We start from the raw sequence: 21,360 nt of genomic DNA on the forward strand, positions 1-21,360 counted from the left end.
CATCGCCTTAACCACTCGGCCTCCCCGCCCCCTTGCTGACTGAGAGAGGCCATGCTGCGGACCTTTTCAGCTGCTGCTGCTGTGCTTTCAGCAGGCTGTTTTGAGCACAGAGGGAATAGTGAATGAGCCGTCTTTTACACACCTCTAATCTGTTCCGTAGAAACACGGTGCAGCAACCCGTGCCAGGAGACTGTTTGTGCGGCAGTTTAAAGCTTGCTACCACCTTGTCGGTTCACATCCACGTAGGTGCCTGCAAAGGTCACAACCGTCGCCGGCATTCTTTCGCAGAGGCAATATTGTAGCCTATGAGGTTTATCCGAGGCGCGATCATTGCTGGTTGAAAACTTTACCCAATACCCCGCCAGGATGACTTGAAATACAGTCAGCTTTGGCAATTTTTGCTAGCCTCTCTGGAGGCTTAGAGTATTGTTGAGAAAAAATAGCCTGGTTTCGTTTCTCGTCGAAAAGTTGTCTGCTGATGATTGAGCGCCAGAGCCAGAAGGCTTGTTGTTTTGTAAATATGTCCTCAAGACGGGTATCATTAAACTGCAGCGCAATTACAGCTCACCGTTACCCATCGTAAACAGGTTGGGCCTGTCTGGTCCGGTGGGCTCTCAGTGGCGCTAAAGCTTCCAGTGCATGTCGAGCACAATGTATTAGCCTTCCACCGCCTTACCCGCTGGACCACCTCGTCATCTTGCGTGGTTTCTTTGTTTAACACTCCTGAACCATGTGCATGTGGATGCCTTCTTCGTCTTTTGTTTCAGCCGCCGAGGGCCTGTTTTCCACTGAGGCCCTGCGTCAAACTCCCTATGAGACACAATCGAACGTTAGTAGTAACCTCCGATTACGGCCGAATGTGGATTCTGCTCGGACGACGGGGCACCGGTACATCCTTTGTAGCTTTGGCTTGTTAGCCAAACGCTACAGCAGTTTGCCATTTCCCATGAAATCATCCTTGATTTCCTTAAGAAAGGTGCCCCAAATTGGTGGAAAATCACATCTCAACCATACGCTGTCCAAAGCATTGACCCGCCTTCACGCGGCAAAACAGAACGTGTTGTTGGCCCGCACTGCTGGGTCAAACTGCGCTTCCCAAAAACAGATTGGGTCAAAACCGACAGAAGAAAACTCTAAGCCTGCTCTAAGCCCTACCCACGGGGAGGGCTCGACAGTCTCGCACAACGCGAGAGCCTCCGTTTCGCCTGTGTGATTTGGGGGCCGATGAAAACTGGGTCCGACCCGGTGAAGAAGCCCACGACCAGCCCGGCTAGCTCAGTCGGTAGAGCATGAGACTCTTAATCTCAGGGTCGTGGGTTCGAGCCCCACGTTGGGCGGCTTTGTTGACTCTCTTTCTTCCCAAAAGGGTGGCGGGCTCCAGCGTGCCCATTCGCCGCGCAGGCTGAGTGGATTTTGCGAGCTCCGGAAACATCTTTCAAAACAGATGTCGCTGTTAGTGCGAGCAATTTTAATCCCTATCACTAACCCTAACCCTTGCTTTTACACCGGTGATCCGGCGGCAGCAAGCAACAGCGGCTGTCTCTGTGGCGCAATCGGTTAGCGCGTTCGGCTGTTAACCGAAAGGTTGGTGGTTCGAGCCCACCCAGGGACGTGTGAAATGCCGGAGTTTTGCACGCGCGTCAGGTGTCCACTAACGCCTATGCCATTCTTAGGGTTGCGAGGCACAGCTTTCTCAGGGCGTTTATCTTGTGCACCTTCAATAAGCTGGCTTGTTTTAAAAGAACTCAGCGGCGGGCATTTGGTGAACATTTTCACCAGCTCGAGTAGTTTGCTGTGGCATGTGGATGCCTTCTTTACTGATGATCTGTCTCTGGGGCTCATCTAGTTGACATAGTATCCGCTGACATTCGGCTGAAGGTGCTGATCCACCATCTGCTCTTGGTACGGACTGGAACCGGGGGACTGTAGTGACCATCAGATCGGAATGCAGAATGGATCTGGTGGCTACGGTGACCTCAGAATAAGAAGAAACAGACTAATATTAATGTAGATGCAAAAGTTCCATGTTGCCACAAAGTCAATACCCAATACCCCACCGGGATGACTTGAAATACAGTCAGCATCGGCAATTTTTGCCAGTCTCTCTGGAGGCTTGTTGAGAAAGATAGTCTTGCTTCGTTTTGTTTCCTTTTATTGGCGTGGCTGGTTGTTGGCCCTCGTCAAAGAGGTGTCCACCGATCATAGCGTGCCGGAGCCAGAAGACTTGTTGTTTTGTCAATATGTTCTCAAGACTTTGCGGCAGGTATCAATAAACTACAGCACAATCACAGCTCGCCGCTACCCATCGTAAACAGGTTGGGCCTGTCTGTTCCGGTGGGCTCTCAGTGGTGCTAAAGCATCAAATGAAGAGGATGGGATTCGAACCCACACAAACCAAGGCGTGCCGAGCACAACGGACTAGCCTTGCATCGCCTTAACCACTCGACCACCTTTTGTTTTGCGCGGTCCTTTTGTTTAACACTCCCGATTCAGACCACCAGCTCATTAGTAGAGCGCTCAGTGAACTGGACTGAGTGTGTCAGATAGGGAAGACACACAAAAATTGCAGAGTGGGGTCCCCAGGACCGAGGATCACTGCTAAATGTACCGAACGACGAGGATGGGATTCGAACCCACGCGTGCAGAGCACAATGGATTAGCAGTCCATCGCCTTAACCACTCGGCCACCTCGTTGTATTACGTGCCGTCTTTTATTTAGCACTCCCGATTCAGATCATCAGCTCATTAGTAGAGAACTCAAAGAACTGAACTGAGTGTGTTAGATAAGAAGGACACACAAAAAGTTCAGCATGGGGTCCCCAGGACCTAGATTAAGGTCCAGTGCTAAAGGAACCGAACGACAAGGATGGGATTAGCAGTCCATCGCCTTAACCACTCGGCCTCCCCGCCCCCTTGCTGACTGAGAGAGGCCATGCTGCGGACCTTTTCAGCTGCTGCTGCTGTGCTTTCAGCAGGCTGTTTTGAGCACAGAGGGAATAGTGAATGAGCCGTCTTTTACACACCTCTAATCTGTTCCGTAGAAACACGGTGCAGCAACCCGTGCCAGGAGACTGTTTGTGCGGCAGTTTAAAGCTTGCTACCACCTTGTCGGTTCACATCCACGTAGGTGCCTGCAAAGGTCACGACCGTCGCCGGCATTCTTTCGCAGAGGCAATATTGTAGCCTATGAGGTTTATCCGAGGCGCGATCATTGCTGGTTGAAAACTTTACCCAATACCCCGCCAGGATGACTTGAAATACAGTCAGCTTTGGCAATTTTTGCTAGCCTCTCTGGAGGCTTAGAGTATTGTTGAGAAAAAATAGCCTGGTTTCGTTTCTCGTCAAAAAGTTGTCTGCTGATGATTGAGCGCCAGAGCCAGAAGGCTTGTTGTTTTGTAAATATGTCCTCAAGACGGGTATCATTAAACTGCAGCGCAATTACAGCTCACCGTTACCCATCGTAAACAGGTTGGGCCTGTCTGGTCCGGTGGGCTCTCAGTGGCGCTAAAGCTTCCAGTGCATGTCGAGCACAATGTATTAGCCTTCCACCGCCTTACCCGCTGGACCACCTCGTCATCTTGCGTGGTTTCTTTGTTTAACACTCCTGAACCATGTGCATGTGGATGCCTTCTTCGTCTTTTGTTTCAGCCGCCGAGGGCCTGTTTTCCACTGAGGCCCTGCGTCAAACTCCCTATGAGACACAATCGAACGTTAGTAGTAACCTCCGATTACGGCCGAATGTGGATTCTGCTCGGACGACGGGGCACCGGTACATCCTTTGTAGCTTTGGCTTGTTAGCCAAACGCTACAGCAGTTTGCCATTTCCCATGAAATCATCCTTGATTTCCTTAAGAAAGGTGCCCCAAATTGGTGGAAAATCACATCTCAACCATACGCTGTCCAAAGCATTGACCCGCCTTCACGCGGCAAAACAGAACGTGTTGTTGGCCCGCACTGCTGGGTCAAACTGCGCTTCCCAAAAACAGATTGGGTCAAAACCGACAGAAGAAAACTCTAAGCCTGCTCTAAGCCCTACCCACGGGGAGGGCTCGACAGTCTCGCACAACGCGAGAGCCTCCGTTTCGCCTGTGTGATTTGGGGGCCGATGAAAACTGGGTCCGACCCGGTGAAGAAGCCCACGACCAGCCCGGCTAGCTCAGTCGGTAGAGCATGATACTCTTAATCTCAGGGTCGTGGGTTCGAGCCCCACGTTGGGCGGCTGTGTTGACTCTCTTTCTTCCCAAAAGGGTGGCGGGCTCCAGCGTGCCCATTCGCCGCGCAGGCTGAGTGGATTTTGCGAGCTCCGGAAACATCTTTCAAAACAGATGTCGCTGTTAGTGCGAGCAATTTTAATCCCTATCACTAACCCTAACCCTTGCTTTTACACCGGTGATCCGGCGGCAGCAAGCACCTGCGGCTGTCTCTGTGGCGCAATCGGTTAGCGCGTTCGGCTGTTAACCGAAAGGTTGGTGGTTCGAGCCCACCCAGGGACGTGTGAAATGCCGGAGTTTTGCACGCGCGTCAGGTGTCCACTAACGCCTATGCCATTCTTAGGGTTGCGAGGCACAGCTTTCTCAGGGCGTTTATCTTGTGCACCTTCAATAAGCTGGCTTGTTTTAAAAGAACTCAGCGGCGGGCATTTGGTGAACATTTTCACCAGCTCGAGTAGTTTGCTGTGGCATGTGGATGCCTTCTTTACTGATGATCTGTCTCTCTGGAGGCTTGTTGAGAAAGATAGTCTTGCTTCGTTTTGTTTCCTTTTATTGGCGTGGCTGGTTGTTGGTCCTCGTCAAAGAGGTGTCCACCGATCATAGCGTGCCGGAGCCAGAAGACTTGTTGTTTTATCAATATGTTCTCAAGACTTTGCGGCAGGTATCAATAAACTACAGCACAATCACAGCTCGCCGCTACCCATCGTAAACAGGTTGGGCCTGTCTGTTCCGGTGGGCTCTCAGTGGTGCTAAAGCATCAAATGAAGAGGATGGGATTCGAACCCACACAAACCAAGGCGTGCCGAGCACAACGGACTAGCCTTGCATCGCCTTAACCACTCGACCACCTTTCGTTTTGCGCGGTCCTTTTGTTTAACACTCCCGATTCAGACCACCAGCTCATTAGTAGAGCGCTCAGTGAACTGGACTGAGTGTGTCAGATAGGGAAGACACACAAAAATTGCAGAGTGGGGTCCCGAGGACCGAGGATCACTGCTAAATGTACCGAACGACGAGGATGGGATTCGAACCCACGCGTGCAGAGCACAATGGATTAGCAGTCCATCGCCTTAACCACTCGGCCACCTCGTCGTATTACGTGCCGTCTTTTATTTAGCACTCCCGATTCAGATCATCAGCTCATTAGTAGAGAACTCAAAGAACTGAACTGAGTGTGTTAGATAAGGAGGACACACAAAAAGTTCAGCATGGGGTCCCCAGGACCTAGATTAAGGTCCAGTGCTAAAGGAACCGAACGACAAGGATGGGATTAGCAGTCCATCGCCTTAACCACTCGGCCTCCCCGCCCCCTTGCTGACTGAGAGAGGCCATGCTGCGGACCTTTTCAGCTGCTGCTGCTGTGCTTTCAGCAGGCTGTTTTGAGCACAGAGGGAATAGTGAATGAGCCGTCTTTTACACACCTCTAATCTGTTCCGTAGAAACACGGTGCAGCAACCCGTGCCAGGAGACTGTTTGTGCGGCAGTTTAAAGCTTGCTACCACCTTGTCGGTTCACATCCACGTAGGTGCCTGCAAAGGTCACAACCGTCGCCGGCATTCTTTCGCAGAGGCAATATTGTAGCCTATGAGGTTTATCCGAGGCGCGATCATTGCTGGTTGAAAACTTTACCCAATACCCCGCCAGGATGACTTGAAATACAGTCAGCTTTGGCAATTTTTGCTAGCCTCTCTGGAGGCTTAGAGTATTGTTGAGAAAAAATAGCCTGGTTTCGTTTCTCGTCGAAAAGTTGTCTGCTGATGATTGAGCGCCAGAGCCAGAAGGCTTGTTGTTTTGTAAATATGTCCTCAAGACGGGTATCATTAAACTGCAGCGCAATTACAGCTCACCGTTACCCATCGTAAACAGGTTGGGCCTGTCTGGTCCGGTGGGCTCTCAGTGGCGCTAAAGCTTCCAGTGCATGTCGAGCACAATGTATTAGCCTTCCACCGCCTTACCCGCTGGACCACCTCGTCATCTTGCGTGGTTTCTTTGTTTAACACTCCTGAACCATGTGCATGTGGATGCCTTCTTCGTCTTTTGTTTCAGCCGCCGAGGGCCTGTTTTCCACTGAGGCCCTGCGTCAAACTCCCTATGAGACACAATCGAACGTTAGTAGTAACCTCCGATTACGGCCGAATGTGGATTCTGCTCGGACGACGGGGCACCGGTACATCCTTTGTAGCTTTGGCTTGTTAGCCAAACGCTACAGCAGTTTGCCATTTCCCATGAAATCATCCTTGATTTCCTTAAGAAAGGTGCCCCAAATTGGTGGAAAATCACATCTCAACCATACGCTGTCCAAAGCATTGACCCGCCTTCACGCGGCAAAACAGAACGTGTTGTTGGCCCGCACTGCTGGGTCAAACTGCGCTTCCCAAAAACAGATTGGGTCAAAACCGACAGAAGAAAACTCTAAGCCTGCTCTAAGCCCTACCCACGGGGAGGGCTCGACAGTCTCGCACAACGCGAGAGCCTCCGTTTCGCCTGTGTGATTTGGGGGCCGATGAAAACTGGGTCCGACCCGGTGAAGAAGCCCACGACCAGCCCGGCTAGCTCAGTCGGTAGAGCATGAGACTCTTAATCTCAGGGTCGTGGGTTCGAGCCCCACGTTGGGCGGCTTTGTTGACTCTCTTTCTTCCCAAAAGGGTGGCGGGCTCCAGCGTGCCCATTCGCCGCGCAGGCTGAGTGGATTTTGCGAGCTCCGGAAACATCTTTCAAAACAGATGTCGCTGTTAGTGCGAGCAATTTTAATCCCTATCACTAACCCTAACCCTTGCTTTTACACCGGTGATCCGGCGGCAGCAAGCAACAGCGGCTGTCTCTGTGGCGCAATCGGTTAGCGCGTTCGGCTGTTAACCGAAAGGTTGGTGGTTCGAGCCCACCCAGGGACGTGTGAAATGCCGGAGTTTTGCACGCGCGTCAGGTGTCCACTAACGCCTATGCCATTCTTAGGGTTGCGAGGCACAGCTTTCTCAGGGCGTTTATCTTGTGCACCTTCAATAAGCTGGCTTGTTTTAAAAGAACTCAGCGGCGGGCATTTGGTGAACATTTTCACCAGCTCGAGTAGTTTGCTGTGGCATGTGGATGCCTTCTTTACTGATGATCTGTCTCTGGGGCTCATCTAGTTGACATAGTATCCGCTGACATTCGGCTGAAGGTGCTGATCCACCATCTGCTCTTGGTACGGACTGGAACCGGGGGACTGTAGTGACCATCAGATCGGAATGCAGAATGGATCTGGTGGCTACGGTGACCTCAGAATAAGAAGAAACAGACTAATATTAATGTAGATGCAAAAGTTCCATGTTGCCACAAAGTCAATACCCAATACCCCACCGGGATGACTTGAAATACAGTCAGCATCGGCAATTTTTGCCAGTCTCTCTGGAGGCTTGTTGAGAAAGATAGTCTTGCTTCGTTTTGTTTCCTTTTATTGGCGTGGCTGGTTGTTGGCCCTCGTCAAAGAGGTGTCCACCGATCATAGCGTGCCGGAGCCAGAAGACTTGTTGTTTTGTCAATATGTTCTCAAGACTTTGCGGCAGGTATCAATAAACTACAGCACAATCACAGCTCGCCGCTACCCATCGTAAACAGGTTGGGCCTGTCTGTTCCGGTGGGCTCTCAGTGGTGCTAAAGCATCAAATGAAGAGGATGGGATTCGAACCCACACAAACCAAGGCGTGCCGAGCACAACGGACTAGCCTTGCATCGCCTTAACCACTCGACCACCTTTTGTTTTGCGCGGTCCTTTTGTTTAACACTCCCGATTCAGACCACCAGCTCATTAGTAGAGCGCTCAGTGAACTGGACTGAGTGTGTCAGATAGGGAAGACACACAAAAATTGCAGAGTGGGGTCCCCAGGACCGAGGATCACTGCTAAATGTACCGAACGACGAGGATGGGATTCGAACCCACGCGTGCAGAGCACAATGGATTAGCAGTCCATCGCCTTAACCACTCGGCCACCTCGTCGTATTACGTGCCGTCTTTTATTTAGCACTCCCGATTCAGATCATCAGCTCATTAGTAGAGAACTCAAAGAACTGAACTGAGTGTGTTAGATAAGGAGGACACACAAAAAGTTCAGCATGGGGTCCCCAGGACCTAGATTAAGGTCCAGTGCTAAAGGAACCGAACGACAAGGATGGGATTAGCAGTCCATCGCCTTAACCACTCGGCCTCCCCGCCCCCTTGCTGACTGAGAGAGGCCATGCTGCGGACCTTTTCAGCTGCTGCTGCTGTGCTTTCAGCAGGCTGTTTTGAGCACAGAGGGAATAGTGAATGAGCCGTCTTTTACACACCTCTAATCTGTTCCGTAGAAACACGGTGCAGCAACCCGTGCCAGGAGACTGTTTGTGCGGCAGTTTAAAGCTTGCTACCACCTTGTCGGTTCACATCCACGTAGGTGCCTGCAAAGGTCACAACCGTCGCCGGCATTCTTTCGCAGAGGCAATATTGTAGCCTATGAGGTTTATCCGAGGCGCGATCATTGCTGGTTGAAAACTTTACCCAATACCCCGCCAGGATGACTTGAAATACAGTCAGCTTTGGCAATTTTTGCTAGCCTCTCTGGAGGCTTAGAGTATTGTTGAGAAAAAATAGCCTGGTTTCGTTTCTCGTCGAAAAGTTGTCTGCTGATGATTGAGCGCCAGAGCCAGAAGGCTTGTTGTTTTGTAAATATGTCCTCAAGACGGGTATCATTAAACTGCAGCGCAATTACAGCTCACCGTTACCCATCGTAAACAGGTTGGGCCTGTCTGGTCCGGTGGGCTCTCAGTGGCGCTAAAGCTTCCAGTGCATGTCGAGCACAATGTATTAGCCTTCCACCGCCTTACCCGCTGGACCACCTCGTCATCTTGCGTGGTTTCTTTGTTTAACACTCCTGAACCATGTGCATGTGAATGCCTTCTTCGTCTTTTGTTTCAGCCGCCGAGGGCCTGTTTTCCACTGAGGCCCTGCGTCAAACTCCCTATGAGACACAATCGAACGTTAGTAGTAACCTCCGATTACGGCCGAATGTGGATTCTGCTCGGACGACGGGGCACCGGTACATCCTTTGTAGCTTTGGCTTGTTAGCCAAACGCTACAGCAGTTTGCCATTTCCCATGAAATCATCCTTGATTTCCTTAAGAAATGTGCCCCAAATTGGTGGAAAATCACATCTCAACCATACGCTGTCCAAAGCATTGACCCGCCTTCACGCGGCAAAACAGAACGTGTTGTTGGCCCGCACTGCTGGGTCAAACTGCGCTTCCCAAAAACAGATTGGGTCAAAACCGACAGAAGAAAACTCTGCCCTGCTCTAAGCCCTACCCACGGGGAGGGCTCGACAGTCTCGCACAACGCGAGAGCCTCCGTTTCGCCTGTGTGATTTGGGGGCCGATGAAAACTGGGTCCGACCCGGTGAAGAAGCCCACGACCAGCCCGGCTAGCTCAGTCGGTAGAGCATGAGACTCTTAATCTCAGGGTCGTGGGTTCGAGCCCCACGTTGGGCGGCTTTGTTGACTCTCTTTCTTCCCAAAAGGGTGGCGGGCTCCAGCGTGCCCATTCGCCGCGCAGGCTGAGTGGATTTTGCGAGCTCCGGAAACATCTTTCAAAACAGATGTCGCTGTTAGTGCGAGCAATTTTAATCCCTATCACTAACCCTAACCCTTGCTTTTACACCGGTGATCCGGCGGCAGCAAGCAACAGCGGCTGTCTCTGTGGCGCAATCGGTTAGCGCGTTCGGCTGTTAACCGAAAGGTTGGTGGTTCGAGCCCACCCAGGGACGTGTGAAATGCCGGAGTTTTGCACGCGCGTCAGGTGTCCACTAACGCCTATGCCATTCTTAGGGTTGCGAGGCACAGCTTTCTCAGGGCGTTTATCTTGTGCACCTTCAATAAGCTGGCTTGTTTTAAAAGAACTCAGCGGCGGGCATTTGGTGAACATTTTCACCAGCTCGAGTAGTTTGCTGTGGCATGTGGATGCCTTCTTTACTGATGATCTGTCTCTGGGGCTCATCTAGTTGACATAGTATCCGCTGACATTCGGCTGAAGGTGCTGATCCACCATCTGCTCTTGGTACGGACTGGAACCGGGGGACTGTAGTGACCATCAGATCGGAATGCAGAATGGATCTGGTGGCTACGGTGACCTCAGAATAAGAAGAAACAGACTAATATTAATGTAGATGCAAAAGTTCCATGTTGCCACAAAGTCAATACCCAATACCCCACCGGGATGACTTGAAATACAGTCAGCATCGGCAATTTTTGCCAGTCTCTCTGGAGGCTTGTTGAGAAAGATAGTCTTGCTTCGTTTTGTTTCCTTTTATTGGCGTGGCTGGTTGTTGGCCCTCGTCAAAGAGGTGTCCACCGATCATAGCGTGCCGGAGCCAGAAGACTTGTTGTTTTGTCAATATGTTCTCAAGACTTTGCGGCAGGTATCAATAAACTACAGCACAATCACAGCTCGCCGCTACCCATCGTAAACAGGTTGGGCCTGTCTGTTCCGGTGGGCTCTCAGTGGTGCTAAAGCATCAAATGAAGAGGATGGGATTCGAACCCACACAAACCAAGGCATGCCGAGCACAACGGACTAGCCTTGCATCGCCTTAACCACTCGACCACCTTTTGTTTTGCGCGGTCCTTTTGTTTAACACTCCCGATTCAGACCACCAGCTCATTAGTAGAGCGCTCAGTGAACTGGACTGAGTGTGTCAGATAGGGAAGACACACAAAAATTGCAGAGTGGGGTCCCCAGGACCGAGGATCACTGCTAAATGTACCGAACGACGAGGATGGGATTCGAACCCACGCGTGCAGAGCACAATGGATTAGCAGTCCATCGCCTTAACCACTCGGCCACCTCGTCGTATTACGTGCCGTCTTTTATTTAGCACTCCCGATTCAGATCATCAGCTCATTAGTAGAGAACTCAAAGAACTGAACTGAGTGTGTTAGATAAGGAGGACACACAAAAAGTTCAGCATGGGGTCCCCAGGACCTAGATTAAGGTCCAGTGCTAAAGGAACCGAACGACAAGGATGGGATTAGCAGTCCATCGCCTTAACCACTCGGCCTCCCCGCCCCCTTGCTGACTGAGAGAGGCCATGCTGCGGACCTTTTCAGCTGCTGCTGCTGTGCTTTCAGCAGGCTGTTTTGAGCACAGAGGGAATAGTGAATGAGCCGTCTTTTACACACCTCTAATCTGTTCCGTAGAAACACGGTGCAGCAACCCGTGCCAGGAGACTGTTTGTGCGGCAGTTTAAAGCTTGCTACCACCTTGTCGGTTCACATCCACGTAGGTGCCTGCAAAGGTCACAACCGTCGCCGGCATTCTTTCGCAGAGGCAATATTGTAGCCTATGAGGTTTATCCGAGGCGCGATCATTGCTGGTTGAAAACTTTACCCAATACCCCGCCAGGATGACTTGAAATACAGTCAGCTTTGGCAATTTTTGCTAGCCTCTCTGGAGGCTTAGAGTATTGTTGAGAAAAAATAGCCTGGTTTCGTTTCTCGTCGAAAAGTTGTCTGCTGATGATTGAGCGCCAGAGCCAGAAGGCTTGTTGTTTTGTAAATATGTCCTCAAGACGGGTATCATTAAACTGCAGCGCAATTACAGCTCACCGTTACCCATCGTAAACAGGTTGGGCCTGTCTGGTCCGGTGGGCTCTCAGTGGCGCTAAAGCTTCCAGTGCATGTCGAGCACAATGTATTAGCCTTCCACCGCCTTACCCGCTGGACCACCTCGTCATCTTGCGTGGTTTCTTTGTTTAACACTCCTGAACCATGTGCATGTGAATGCCTTCTTCGTCTTTTGTTTCAGCCGCCGAGGGCCTGTTTTCCACTGAGGCCCTGCGTCAAACTCCCTATGAGACACAATCGAACGTTAGTAGTAACCTCCGATTACGGCCGAATGTGGATTCTGCTCGGACGACGGGGCACCGGTACATCCTTTGTAGCTTTGGCTTGTTAGCCAAACGCTACAGCAGTTTGCCATTTCCCATGAAATCATCCTTGATTTCCTTAAGAAATGTGCCCCAAATTGGTGGAAAATCACATCTCAACCATACGCTGTCCAAAGCATTGACCCGCCTTCACGCGGCAAAACAGAACGTGTTGTTGGCCCGCACTGCTGGGTCAAACTGCGCTTCCCAAAAACAGATTGGGTCAAAACCGACAGAAGAAAACTCTGCCCTGCTCTAAGCCCTACCCACGGGGAGGGCTCGACAGTCTCGCACAACGCGAGAGCCTCCGTTTCGCCTGTGTGATTTGGGGGCCGATGAAAACTGGGTCCGACCCGGTGAAGAAGCCCACGACCAGCCCGGCTAGCTCAGTCGGTAGAGCATGAGACTCTTAATCTCAGGGTCGTGGGTTCGAGCCCCACGTTGGGCGGCTTTGTTGACTCTCTTTCTTCCCAAAAGGGTGGCGGGCTCCAGCGTGCCCATTCGCCGCGCAGGCTGAGTGGATTTTGCGAGCTCCGGAAACATCTTTCAAAACAGATGTCGCTGTTAGTGCGAGCAATTTTAATCCCTATCACTAACCCTAACCCTTGCTTTTACACCGGTGATCCGGCGGCAGCAAGCAACAGCGGCTGTCTCTGTGGCGCAATCGGTTAGCGCGTTCGGCTGTTAACCGAAAGGTTGGTGGTTCGAGCCCACCCAGGGACGTGTGAAATGCCGGAGTTTTGCACGCGCGTCAGGTGTCCACTAACGCCTATGCCATTCTTAGGGTTGCGAGGCACAGCTTTCTCAGGGCGTTTATCTTGTGCACCTTCAATAAGCTGGCTTGTTTTAAAAGAACTCAGCGGCGGGCATTTGGTGAACATTTTCACCAGCTCGAGTAGTTTGCTGTGGCATGTGGATGCCTTCTTTACTGATGATCTGTCTCTGGGGCTCATCTAGTTGACATAGTATCCGCTGACATTCGGCTGAAGGTGCTGATCCACCATCTGCTCTTGGTACGGACTGGAACCGGGGGACTGTAGTGACCATCAGATCGGAATGCAGAATGGATCTGGTGGCTACGGTGACCTCAGAATAAGAAGAAACAGACTAATATTAATGTAGATGCAAAAGTTCCATGTTGCCACAAAGTCAATACCCAATACCCCACCGGGATGACTTGAAATACAGTCAGCATCGGCAATTTTTGCCAGTCTCTCTGGAGGCTTGTTGAGAAAGATAGTCTTGCTTCGTTTTGTTTCCTTTTATTGGCGTGGCTGGTTGTTGGCCCTCGTCAAAGAGGTGTCCACCGATCATAGCGTGCCGGAGCCAGAAGACTTGTTGTTTTGTCAATATGTTCTCAAGACTTTGCGGCAGGTATCAATAAACTACAGCACAATCACAGCTCGCCGCTACCCATCGTAAACAGGTTGGGCCTGTCTGTTCCGGTGGGCTCTCAGTGGTGCTAAAGCATCAAATGAAGAGGATGGGATTCGAACCCACACAAACCAAGGCGTGCCGAGCACAACGGACTAGCCTTGCATCGCCTTAACCACTCGACCACCTTTTGTTTTGCGCGGTCCTTTTGTTTAACACTCCCGATTCAGACCACCAGCTCATTAGTAGAGCGCTCAGTGAACTGGACTGAGTGTGTCAGATAGGGAAGACACACAAAAATTGCAGAGTGGGGTCCCCAGGACCGAGGATCACTGCTAAATGTACCGAACGACGAGGATGGGATTCGAACCCACGCGTGCAGAGCACAATGGATTAGCAGTCCATCGCCTTAACCACTCGGCCACCTCGTCGTATTACGTGCCGTCTTTTATTTAGCACTCCCGATTCAGATCATCAGCTCATTAGTAGAGAACTCAAAGAACTGAACTGAGTGTGTTAGATAAGAAGGACACACAAAAAGTTCAGCATGGGGTCCCCAGGACCTAGATTAAGGTCCAGTGCTAAAGGAACCGAACGACAAGGATGGGATTAGCAGTCCATCGCCTTAACCACTCGGCCTCCCCGCCCCCTTGCTGACTGAGAGAGGCCATGCTGCGGACCTTTTCAGCTGCTGCTGCTGTGCTTTCAGCAGGCTGTTTTGAGCACAGAGGGAATAGTGAATGAGCCGTCTTTTACACACCTCTAATCTGTTCCGTAGAAACACGGTGCAGCAACCCGTGCCAGGAGACTGTTTGTGCGGCAGTTTAAAGCTTGCTACCACCTTGTCGGTTCACATCCACGTAGGTGCCTGCAAAGGTCACGACCGTCGCCGGCATTCTTTCGCAGAGGCAATATTGTAGCCTATGAGGTTTATCCGAGGCGCGATCATTGCTGGTTGAAAACTTTACCCAATACCCCGCCAGGATGACTTGAAATACAGTCAGCTTTGGCAATTTTTGCTAGCCTCTCTGGAGGCTTAGAGTATTGTTGAGAAAAAATAGCCTGGTTTCGTTTCTCGTCAAAAAGTTGTCTGCTGATGATTGAGCGCCAGAGCCAGAAGGCTTGTTGTTTTGTAAATATGTCCTCAAGACGGGTATCATTAAACTGCAGCGCAATTACAGCTCACCGTTACCCATCGTAAACAGGTTGGGCCTGTCTGGTCCGGTGGGCTCTCAGTGGCGCTAAAGCTTCCAGTGCATGTCGAGCACAATGTATTAGCCTTCCACCGCCTTACCCGCTGGACCACCTCGTCATCTTGCGTGGTTTCTTTGTTTAACACTCCTGAACCATGTGCATGTGGATGCCTTCTTCGTCTTTTGTTTCAGCCGCCGAGGGCCTGTTTTCCACTGAGGCCCTGCGTCAAACTCCCTATGAGACACAATCGAACGTTAGTAGTAACCTCCGATTACGGCCGAATGTGGATTCTGCTCGGACGACGGGGCACCGGTACATCCTTTGTAGCTTTGGCTTGTTAGCCAAACGCTACAGCAGTTTGCCATTTCCCATGAAATCATCCTTGATTTCCTTAAGAAAGGTGCCCCAAATTGGTGGAAAATCACATCTCAACCATACGCTGTCCAAAGCATTGACCCGCCTTCACGCGGCAAAACAGAACGTGTTGTTGGCCCGCACTGCTGGGTCAAACTGCGCTTCCCAAAAACAGATTGGGTCAAAACCGACAGAAGAAAACTCTAAGCCTGCTCTAAGCCCTACCCACGGGGAGGGCTCGACAGTCTCGCACAACGCGAGAGCCTCCGTTTCGCCTGTGTGATTTGGGGGCCGATGAAAACTGGGTCCGACCCGGTGAAGAAGCCCACGACCAGCCCGGCTAGCTCAGTCGGTAGAGCATGATACTCTTAATCTCAGGGTCGTGGGTTCGAGCCCCACGTTGGGCGGCTCTGTTGACTCTCTTTCTTCCCAAAAGGGTGGCGGGCTCCAGCGTGCCCATTCGCCGCGCAGGCTGAGTGGATTTTGCGAGCTCCGGAAACATCTTTCAAAACAGATGTCGCTGTTAGTGCGAGCAATTTTAATCCCTATCACTAACCCTAACCCTTGCTTTTACACCGGTGATCCGGCGGCAGCAAGCACCTGCGGCTGTCTCTGTGGCGCAATCGGTTAGCGCGTTCGGCTGTTAACCGAAAGGTTGGTGGTTCGAGCCCACCCAGGGACGTGTGAAATGCCGGAGTTTTGCACGCGCGTCAGGTGTCCACTAACGCCTATGCCATTCTTAGGGTTGCGAGGCACAGCTTTCTCAGGGCGTTTATCTTGTGCACCTTCAATAAGCTGGCTTGTTTTAAAAGAACTCAGCGGCGGGCATTTGGTGAACATTTTCACCAGCTCGAGTAGTTTGCTGTGGCATGTGGATGCCTTCTTTACTGATGATCTGTCTCTCTGGAGGCTTGTTGAGAAAGATAGTCTTGCTTCGTTTTGTTTCCTTTTATTGGCGTGGCTGGTTGTTGGTCCTCGTCAAAGAGGTGTCCACCGATCATAGCGTGCCGGAGCCAGAAGACTTGTTGTTTTATCAATATGTTCTCAAGACTTTGCGGCAGGTATCAATAAACTACAGCACAATCACAGCTCGCCGCTACCCATCGTAAACAGGTTGGGCCTGTCTGTTCCGGTGGGCTCTCAGTGGTGCTAAAGCATCAAATGAAGAGGATGGGATTCGAACCCACACAAACCAAGGCGTGCCGAGCACAACGGACTAGCCTTGCATCGCCTTAACCACTCGACCACCTTTCGTTTTGCGCGGTCCTTTTGTTTAACACTCCCGATTCAGACCACCAGCTCATTAGTAGAGCGCTCAGTGAACTGGACTGAGTGTGTCAGATAGGGAAGACACACAAAAATTGCAGAGTGGGGTCCCCAGGACCGAGGATCACTGCTAAATGTACCGAACGACGAGGATGGGATTCGAACCCACGCGTGCAGAGCACAATGGATTAGCAGTCCATCGCCTTAACCACTCGGCCACCTCGTCGTATTACGTGCCGTCTTTTATTTAGCACTCCCGATTCAGATCATCAGCTCATTAGTAGAGAACTCAAAGAACTGAACTGAGTGTGTTAGATAAGGAGGACACACAAAAAGTTCAGCATGGGGTCCCCAGGACCTAGATTAAGGTCCAGTGCTAAAGGAACCGAACGACAAGGATGGGATTAGCAGTCCATCGCCTTAACCACTCGGCCTCCCCGCCCCCTTGCTGACTGAGAGAGGCCATGCTGCGGACCTTTTCAGCTGCTGCTGCTGTGCTTTCAGCAGGCTGTTTTGAGCACAGAGGGAATAGTGAATGAGCCGTCTTTTACACACCTCTATTCTGTTCCGTAGAAACACGGTGCAGCAACCCGTGCCAGGAGACTGTTTGTGCGGCAGTTTAAAGCTTACTACCACCTTGTCGGTTCACATCCACGTAGGTGCCTGCAAAGGTCACAACCGTCGCCGGCATTCTTTCGCAGAGGCAATATTGTAGCCTATGAGGTTTATCCGAGGCGCGATTGTTAGCCAAACGCTACAGCAGTTTGCCTTTTCCCATGAAATCATCCTTGATTTCCTTAAGAAAGGTGCCCCAAATTGGTGGAAAATCACATCTCAACCATACGCTGTCCAAAGCATTGACCCGCCTTCACGCGGCAAAACAGAACGTGTTGTTGGCCCGCACTGCTGGGTCAAACTGCGCTTCCCAAAAACAGATTGGGTCAAAACCGACAGAAGAAAACTCTAAGCCTGCTCTCAGCCCTACCCACGGGGAGGGCTCGACAGTCTCGCACAACGCGAGAGCCTCCGTTTCGCCTGTGTGATTTGGGGGCCGATGAAAACTGGGTCCGACCCGGTGAAGAAGCCCACGACCAGCCCGGCTAGCTCAGTCGGTAGAGCATGAGACTCTTAATCTCAGGGTCGTGGGTTCGAGCCCCACGTTGGGCGGCTTTGTTGACTCTCTTTCTTCCCAAAAGGGTGGCGGGCTCCAGCGTGCCCATTCGCCGCGCAGGCTGAGTGGATTTTGCGAGCTCCGGAAACATCTTTCAAAACAGATGTCGCTGTTAGTGCGAGCAATTTTAATCCCTATCACTAACCCTAACCCTTGCTTTTACACCGGTGATCCGGCGGCAGCAAGCAACAGCGGCTGTCTCTGTGGCGCAATCGGTTAGCGCGTTCGGCTGTTAACCGAAAGGTTGGTGGTTCGAGCCCACCCAGGGACGTGTGAAATGCCGGAGTTTTGCACGCGCGTCAGGTGTCCACTAACGCCTATGCCATTCTTAGGGTTGCGAGGCACAGCTTTCTCAGGGCGTTTATCTTGTGCACCTTCAATAAGCTGGCTTGTTTTAAAAGAACTCAGCGGCGGGCATTTGGTGAACATTTTCACCAGCTCGAGTAGTTTGCTGTGGCATGTGGATGCCTTCTTTACTGATGATCTGTCTCTGGGGCTCATCTAGTTGACATAGTATCCGCTGACATTCGGCTGAAGGTGCTGATCCACCATCTGCTCTTGGTACGGACTGGAACCGGGGGACTGTAGTGACCATCAGATCGGAATGCAGAATGGATCTGGTGGCTACGGTGACCTCAGAATAAGAAGAAACAGACTAATATTAATGTAGATGCAAAAGTTCCATGTTGCCACAAAGTCAATACCCAATACCCCACCGGGATGACTTGAAATACAGTCAGCATCGGCAATTTTTGCCAGTCTCTCTGGAGGCTTGTTGAGAAAGATAGTCTTGCTTCGTTTTGTTTCCTTTTATTGGCGTGGCTGGTTGTTGGCCCTCGTCAAAGAGGTGTCCACCGATCATAGCGTGCCGGAGCCAGAAGACTTGTTGTTTTGTCAATATGTTCTCAAGACTTTGCGGCAGGTATCAATAAACTACAGCACAATCACAGCTCGCCGCTACCCATCGTAAACAGGTTGGGCCTGTCTGTTCCGGTGGGCTCTCAGTGGTGCTAAAGCATCAAATGAAGAGGATGGGATTCGAACCCACACAAACCAAGGCGTGCCGAGCACAACGGACTAGCCTTGCATCGCCTTAACCACTCGACCACCTTTTGTTTTGCGCGGTCCTTTTGTTTAACACTCCCGATTCAGACCACCAGCTCATTAGTAGAGCGCTCAGTGAACTGGACTGAGTGTGTCAGATAGGGAAGACACACAAAAATTGCAGAGTGGGGTCCCCAGGACCGAGGATCACTGCTAAATGTACCGAACGACGAGGATGGGATTCGAACCCACGCGTGCAGAGCACAATGGATTAGCAGTCCATCGCCTTAACCACTCGGCCACCTCGTCGTATTACGTGCCGTCTTTTATTTAGCACTCCCGATTCAGATCATCAGCTCATTAGTAGAGAACTCAAAGAACTGAACTGAGTGTGTTAGATAAGAAGGACACACAAAAAGTTCAGCATGGGGTCCCCAGGACCTAGATTAAGGTCCAGTGCTAAAGGAACCGAACGACAAGGATGGGATTAGCAGTCCATCGCCTTAACCACTCGGCCTCCCCGCCCCCTTGCTGACTGAGAGAGGCCATGCTGCGGACCTTTTCAGCTGCTGCTGCTGTGCTTTCAGCAGGCTGTTTTGAGCACAGAGGGAATAGTGAATGAGCCGTCTTTTACACACCTCTAATCTGTTCCGTAGAAACACGGTGCAGCAACCCGTGCCAGGAGACTGTTTGTGCGGCAGTTTAAAGCTTGCTACCACCTTGTCGGTTCACATCCACGTAGGTGCCTGCAAAGGTCACGACCGTCGCCGGCATTCTTTCGCAGAGGCAATATTGTAGCCTATGAGGTTTATCCGAGGCGCGATCATTGCTGGTTGAAAACTTTACCCAATACCCCGCCAGGATGACTTGAAATACAGTCAGCTTTGGCAATTTTTGCTAGCCTCTCTGGAGGCTTAGAGTATTGTTGAGAAAAAATAGCCTGGTTTCGTTTCTCGTCAAAAAGTTGTCTGCTGATGATTGAGCGCCAGAGCCAGAAGGCTTGTTGTTTTGTAAATATGTCCTCAAGACGGGTATCATTAAACTGCAGCGCAATTACAGCTCACCGTTACCCATCGTAAACAGGTTGGGCCTGTCTGGTCCGGTGGGCTCTCAGTGGCGCTAAAGCTTCCAGTGCATGTCGAGCACAATGTATTAGCCTTCCACCGCCTTACCCGCTGGACCACCTCGTCATCTTGCGTGGTTTCTTTGTTTAACACTCCTGAACCATGTGCATGTGGATGCCTTCTTCGTCTTTTGTTTCAGCCGCCGAGGGCCTGTTTTCCACTGAGGCCCTGCGTCAAACTCCCTATGAGACACAATCGAACGTTAGTAGTAACCTCCGATTACGGCCGAATGTGGATTCTGCTCGGACGACGGGGCACCGGTACATCCTTTGTAGCTTTGGCTTGTTAGCCAAACGCTACAGCAGTTTGCCATTTCCCATGAAATCATCCTTGATTTCCTTAAGAAAGGTGCCCCAAATTGGTGGAAAATCACATCTCAACCATACGCTGTCCAAAGCATTGACCCGCCTTCACGCGGCAAAACAGAACGTGTTGTTGGCCCGCACTGCTGGGTCAAACTGCGCTTCCCAAAAACAGATTGGGTCAAAACCGACAGAAGAAAACTCTAAGCCTGCTCTAAGCCCTACCCACGGGGAGGGCTCGACAGTCTCGCACAACGCGAGAGCCTCCGTTTCGCCTGTGTGATTTGGGGGCCGATGAAAACTGGGTCCGACCCGGTGAAGAAGCCCACGACCAGCCCGGCTAGCTCAGTCGGTAGAGCATGATACTCTTAATCTCAGGGTCGTGGGTTCGAGCCCCACGTTGGGCGGCTCTGTTGACTCTCTTTCTTCCCAAAAGGGTGGCGGGCTCCAGCGTGCCCATTCGCCGCGCAGGCTGAGTGGATTTTGCGAGCTCCGGAAACATCTTTCAAAACAGATGTCGCTGTTAGTGCGAGCAATTTTAATCCCTATCACTAACCCTAACCCTTGCTTTTACACCGGTGATCCGGCGGCAGCAAGCACCTGCGGCTGTCTCTGTGGCGCAATCGGTTAGCGCGTTCGGCTGTTAACCGAAAGGTTGGTGGTTCGAGCCCACCCAGGGACGTGTGAAATGCCGGAGTTTTGCACGCGCGTCAGGTGTCCACTAACGCCTATGCCATTCTTAGGGTTGCGAGGCACAGCTTTCTCAGGGCGTTTATCTTGTGCACCTTCAATAAGCTGGCTTGTTTTAAAAGAACTCAGCGGCGGGCATTTGGTGAACATTTTCACCAGCTCGAGTAGTTTGCTGTGGCATGTGGATGCCTTCTTTACTGATGATCTGTCTCTCTGGAGGCTTGTTGAGAAAGATAGTCTTGCTTCGTTTTGTTTCCTTTTATTGGCGTGGCTGGTTGTTGGCCCTCGTCAAAGAGGTGTCCACCGATCATAGCGTGCCGGAGCCAGAAGACTTGTTGTTTTGTCAATATGTTCTCAAGACTTTGCGGCAGGTATCAATAAACTACAGCACAATCACAGCTCGCCGCTACCCATCGTAAACAGGTTGGGCCTGTCTGTTCCGGTGGGCTCTCAGTGGTGCTAAAGCATCAAATGAAGAGGATGGGATTCGAACCCACACAAACCAAGGCGTGCCGAGCACAACGGACTAGCCTTGCATCGCCTTAACCACTCGACCACCTTTCGTTTTGCGCGGTCCTTTTGTTTAACACTCCCGATTCAGACCACCAGCTCATTAGTAGAGCGCTCAGTGAACTGGACTGAGTGTGTCAGATAGGGAAGACACACAAAAATTGCAGAGTGGGGTCCCCAGGACCGAGGATC

The 21,360-nt window shown here is 51.3% G+C and overlaps 26 non-coding genes across 26 annotated transcripts; 20 read left to right on the forward strand and 6 right to left on the reverse strand.

The window, feature by feature from the left end:
- Window positions 1–276: 276 nt before the first annotated feature.
- LOC141313948 (U4 spliceosomal RNA) lies at window positions 277–417 on the forward strand. The gene has a single exon (XR_012350013.1). It is a non-coding gene; the product is annotated as a U4 spliceosomal RNA (small nuclear RNA).
- Window positions 418–1,264: 847 nt separating this feature from the next.
- Window positions 1,265–1,337, forward strand: trnak-cuu (transfer RNA lysine (anticodon CUU)). The gene has a single exon. It is a non-coding gene; the product is annotated as a tRNA-Lys (tRNA).
- Window positions 1,338–1,538: 201 nt separating this feature from the next.
- Window positions 1,539–1,612, forward strand: trnan-guu (transfer RNA asparagine (anticodon GUU)). The gene has a single exon. It is a non-coding gene; the product is annotated as a tRNA-Asn (tRNA).
- Window positions 1,613–3,157: 1,545 nt separating this feature from the next.
- On the forward strand, window positions 3,158–3,298 carry LOC141313949 (U4 spliceosomal RNA). Its single transcript, XR_012350015.1, has one exon. It is a non-coding gene; the product is annotated as a U4 spliceosomal RNA (small nuclear RNA).
- A 1,121-nt stretch (window positions 3,299–4,419) lies between these two features.
- Window positions 4,420–4,493, forward strand: trnan-guu (transfer RNA asparagine (anticodon GUU)). Its single transcript has one exon. It is a non-coding gene; the product is annotated as a tRNA-Asn (tRNA).
- A 728-nt stretch (window positions 4,494–5,221) lies between these two features.
- Window positions 5,222–5,303, reverse strand: trnas-gcu (transfer RNA serine (anticodon GCU)). The gene has a single exon. It is a non-coding gene; the product is annotated as a tRNA-Ser (tRNA).
- A 463-nt stretch (window positions 5,304–5,766) lies between these two features.
- On the forward strand, window positions 5,767–5,907 carry LOC141313950 (U4 spliceosomal RNA). The gene has a single exon (XR_012350016.1). It is a non-coding gene; the product is annotated as a U4 spliceosomal RNA (small nuclear RNA).
- An 847-nt stretch (window positions 5,908–6,754) lies between these two features.
- trnak-cuu (transfer RNA lysine (anticodon CUU)) lies at window positions 6,755–6,827 on the forward strand. The gene has a single exon. It is a non-coding gene; the product is annotated as a tRNA-Lys (tRNA).
- A 201-nt stretch (window positions 6,828–7,028) lies between these two features.
- trnan-guu (transfer RNA asparagine (anticodon GUU)) lies at window positions 7,029–7,102 on the forward strand. The gene has a single exon. It is a non-coding gene; the product is annotated as a tRNA-Asn (tRNA).
- Window positions 7,103–8,102: 1,000 nt separating this feature from the next.
- trnas-gcu (transfer RNA serine (anticodon GCU)) lies at window positions 8,103–8,184 on the reverse strand. The gene has a single exon. It is a non-coding gene; the product is annotated as a tRNA-Ser (tRNA).
- A 463-nt stretch (window positions 8,185–8,647) lies between these two features.
- Window positions 8,648–8,788, forward strand: LOC141313951 (U4 spliceosomal RNA). Its single transcript, XR_012350017.1, has one exon. It is a non-coding gene; the product is annotated as a U4 spliceosomal RNA (small nuclear RNA).
- Window positions 8,789–9,634: 846 nt separating this feature from the next.
- Window positions 9,635–9,707, forward strand: trnak-cuu (transfer RNA lysine (anticodon CUU)). The gene has a single exon. It is a non-coding gene; the product is annotated as a tRNA-Lys (tRNA).
- A 201-nt stretch (window positions 9,708–9,908) lies between these two features.
- On the forward strand, window positions 9,909–9,982 carry trnan-guu (transfer RNA asparagine (anticodon GUU)). The gene has a single exon. It is a non-coding gene; the product is annotated as a tRNA-Asn (tRNA).
- Window positions 9,983–10,982: 1,000 nt separating this feature from the next.
- trnas-gcu (transfer RNA serine (anticodon GCU)) lies at window positions 10,983–11,064 on the reverse strand. Its single transcript has one exon. It is a non-coding gene; the product is annotated as a tRNA-Ser (tRNA).
- Window positions 11,065–11,527: 463 nt separating this feature from the next.
- LOC141313952 (U4 spliceosomal RNA) lies at window positions 11,528–11,668 on the forward strand. Its single transcript, XR_012350018.1, has one exon. It is a non-coding gene; the product is annotated as a U4 spliceosomal RNA (small nuclear RNA).
- Window positions 11,669–12,514: 846 nt separating this feature from the next.
- On the forward strand, window positions 12,515–12,587 carry trnak-cuu (transfer RNA lysine (anticodon CUU)). The gene has a single exon. It is a non-coding gene; the product is annotated as a tRNA-Lys (tRNA).
- A 201-nt stretch (window positions 12,588–12,788) lies between these two features.
- On the forward strand, window positions 12,789–12,862 carry trnan-guu (transfer RNA asparagine (anticodon GUU)). Its single transcript has one exon. It is a non-coding gene; the product is annotated as a tRNA-Asn (tRNA).
- A 1,000-nt stretch (window positions 12,863–13,862) lies between these two features.
- Window positions 13,863–13,944, reverse strand: trnas-gcu (transfer RNA serine (anticodon GCU)). The gene has a single exon. It is a non-coding gene; the product is annotated as a tRNA-Ser (tRNA).
- Window positions 13,945–14,407: 463 nt separating this feature from the next.
- Window positions 14,408–14,548, forward strand: LOC141313953 (U4 spliceosomal RNA). The gene has a single exon (XR_012350019.1). It is a non-coding gene; the product is annotated as a U4 spliceosomal RNA (small nuclear RNA).
- Window positions 14,549–15,669: 1,121 nt separating this feature from the next.
- Window positions 15,670–15,743, forward strand: trnan-guu (transfer RNA asparagine (anticodon GUU)). The gene has a single exon. It is a non-coding gene; the product is annotated as a tRNA-Asn (tRNA).
- A 728-nt stretch (window positions 15,744–16,471) lies between these two features.
- trnas-gcu (transfer RNA serine (anticodon GCU)) lies at window positions 16,472–16,553 on the reverse strand. Its single transcript has one exon. It is a non-coding gene; the product is annotated as a tRNA-Ser (tRNA).
- An 868-nt stretch (window positions 16,554–17,421) lies between these two features.
- On the forward strand, window positions 17,422–17,494 carry trnak-cuu (transfer RNA lysine (anticodon CUU)). Its single transcript has one exon. It is a non-coding gene; the product is annotated as a tRNA-Lys (tRNA).
- A 201-nt stretch (window positions 17,495–17,695) lies between these two features.
- trnan-guu (transfer RNA asparagine (anticodon GUU)) lies at window positions 17,696–17,769 on the forward strand. Its single transcript has one exon. It is a non-coding gene; the product is annotated as a tRNA-Asn (tRNA).
- Window positions 17,770–18,769: 1,000 nt separating this feature from the next.
- Window positions 18,770–18,851, reverse strand: trnas-gcu (transfer RNA serine (anticodon GCU)). Its single transcript has one exon. It is a non-coding gene; the product is annotated as a tRNA-Ser (tRNA).
- A 463-nt stretch (window positions 18,852–19,314) lies between these two features.
- LOC141313956 (U4 spliceosomal RNA) lies at window positions 19,315–19,455 on the forward strand. Its single transcript, XR_012350021.1, has one exon. It is a non-coding gene; the product is annotated as a U4 spliceosomal RNA (small nuclear RNA).
- A 1,121-nt stretch (window positions 19,456–20,576) lies between these two features.
- On the forward strand, window positions 20,577–20,650 carry trnan-guu (transfer RNA asparagine (anticodon GUU)). The gene has a single exon. It is a non-coding gene; the product is annotated as a tRNA-Asn (tRNA).
- Window positions 20,651–21,360: the final 710 nt, after the last annotated feature.

The sequence above is a fragment of the Garra rufa genome, unplaced genomic scaffold (genome assembly GCF_049309525.1).
Source record: "Garra rufa unplaced genomic scaffold, GarRuf1.0 hap1_unplaced_007, whole genome shotgun sequence".
Lineage (NCBI taxonomy): Eukaryota > Metazoa > Chordata > Actinopteri > Cypriniformes > Cyprinidae > Garra > Garra rufa.